Source organism: Rutidosis leptorrhynchoides, chromosome 1 (assembly GCF_046630445.1).
Source record: "Rutidosis leptorrhynchoides isolate AG116_Rl617_1_P2 chromosome 1, CSIRO_AGI_Rlap_v1, whole genome shotgun sequence".
Taxonomy (NCBI): domain Eukaryota; kingdom Viridiplantae; phylum Streptophyta; class Magnoliopsida; order Asterales; family Asteraceae; genus Rutidosis; species Rutidosis leptorrhynchoides.
The window spans coordinates 641,585,195-641,587,894 of NC_092333.1; positions in this window are offsets into that span (position 1 = coordinate 641,585,195).

The window sequence follows — 2,700 nt, forward strand, 5'->3', positions numbered from 1 at the left end:
TTTCTTGTGGCAATGGTACATGTTCTTGAATATTGTACGGTTGGTTTTGTTGGAGAGGTTAGTTGCTTTTTGGCATGGAAGTAACTATTTTATATTATGTGGCTACTAAGTATTATTTTATAAAACAAGAGTTTTTGCTATGTTCTTACTTATGTGGTATTGGGTTTTGTTGTTTGTGTTGTTGTTTGCAATGTTCTTACTTAGTGGTTTGATTGATATTCCTTCGTTTGATATGTTTCTTGCAGGTGTCAATGATCGTTTGTCTGGGATGTTTCTTGCATCTTTCATATAACTCAACAACTTAACCTTATTAGAGTAGAGTCATCACCTATGGCAATAATTTATAAGGTCATTTGGCATATTGTAGTAACCCGAACTTTTTCATGTTTATATATATTAATTGAGATTGATATTTACATGACTAAATGTTTCCAACTAAATGTTTCCAACTAAATGTTTCCAACGTGTTAAGCAATCAAACTTGTTAAGACTTGATTAAATGAAATAAGTTTCATATAGACAATTGATCACCCAAGTTGACCGACGATTCACGAACGTTACAAATTTGTAAAAACTACATGTTGTGGTATATATAGACATATATATATGGTTGACATGAGATTATGATGAGTAAGTATCTCACTAAGTTTATTAACAAGGTGTGATATACATAAGAAATGAGATTACTAAGTTAAGAAACTCGAAATGATATATATAACGATTATCGTTATGATAACGTCTACTAAATACATATGTATCATATTAAGATATTGATACACTATATTTAACATGATAAAATGATATTTAAATATATCATTAAGTGTGTTAACAATGAACTACATATGTAAAAACAAGACTACTAACTCAAAAATTACGAAACGAGACTTATATGTAACGATTATCGTTGTAACGATATTTTAATGTACATATCATATTAAGAGATATTCATACATCATAATATCATGATAACATAATAATTTAACATCTCATTTGATATAATAAACATTGGGTTAACAACATTAATTGAGATCGTTAACTTAAAGGTTTCAAAACAACACTTACATGTAACGACTAACGAAGACTTAACGACTCCATTAGAATGTATATACATGTTATGTTTTGATATGTATTCTTACAATTTTGAAAGACTTTAAGACACATATCAAAGTACTTCTACTTAACAAAAATGCTTACAATTACATCCTCGTTCAGTTTCATCAACAATTCTACTCGTATGCACCCGTATTCGTACTCGTACAATACACAGCTTTTAGATATATGTACTATTGGTATATACACTCCAATGATCAGCTCTTAGCAGCCCATGTGAGTCACCTAACACATGTGGGAACCATCATTTGGCAACTAGCATGAAATATCTCATAAAATTACAAAAATATTAGTAATCATTCATGACTTATTTACATGAAAACAAAATTACATATCCTTTATATCTAATCCATATTCCAACGACCAAAAACATCTACAAACACTTTCATTCTTCAATTTTCTTCATCTAATTGATCTCTCTCAAGTTCCATCTTCAAGTTCTAAGTGTTCTTCATAAATTCCATAAGTATAGTTTCATAAAAATCAAGAATACTTCCAAGTTTGCAAGTCTACTTCCAAGCTTTCTAATCCATTCCAAGTAATCATCTAAGATCAAGGAACCTTTGTTATTTACAGTAGGTTATCTTTCTAATTCAAGGTAATATTCATATTCAAACTTTGATTCAATTTCTACAACTATAACAATCTTATTTCGAGTGAAAATCTTACTTGAACTGTTTTCGTGTCATGATTCTGCTTCAAGAACTTTCAAGCCATCCAAGGATCCTTTCAAGCTAAATCTATTTTTCTCATTTCCAGTTGTTTTATCGAGAAAACTTGAGGTAGTAATGATGTTCATAACATCATTCGATTCATACATATAAAGCTATCTTATTCGAAGGTTTAAACTTGTAATCACTAGAACATAGTTTAGTTAATTCTAAACTTGTTCGCAAACAAAAGTTAATCCTTCTAACTTGACTTTTAAAATCAACTAAACACATGTTCTATATCTATATGATATGCTAACTTAATGATTTAAAACCTGGAAACACGATGAACACCATAAAATCGGATATACGCCGTCGTAGTGAAACCGGGGGCTGTTTTGGTTTGGATAATTAAAAACTATGATAAACTTTGATTTAAAAGTTGTTCTTCTGGGAAAATGATTTTTCATATGAACATGAAACTATATCCAAAAATCTTGGTTAAACTCAAAGTGAAAGTATGTTTTTCAAAATGGTCATCAAGATGTCGTTCTTTCGACGGAAATGACTACCTCTTTAATAATTGACATGTAACTTAAATTTCCGACTATAAACCTATACTTTTTCTGTTTGGATTCTTAAATTAGAGTTCAATATGAAACCATAGCAATTTGATTCACTCAAAACGGATTTAAAATGAAGAAGTTATGGGTAAAACGAGATTGGATATTTTTGATCTTTTTAGCTACGGGAAATGTTTAACAAATCTATACAAATCATATCCTAGCTAACTTATATTGTATTATACATGTATTCTAATATATTATGTAATCTTGGGATACCATAGACACGTATGCAAATGTTTTGACATATCATATCGACCCATGTATATATATTATTTGGAACAACCATAGACACTCTATATGCAGTAATGTTGGAG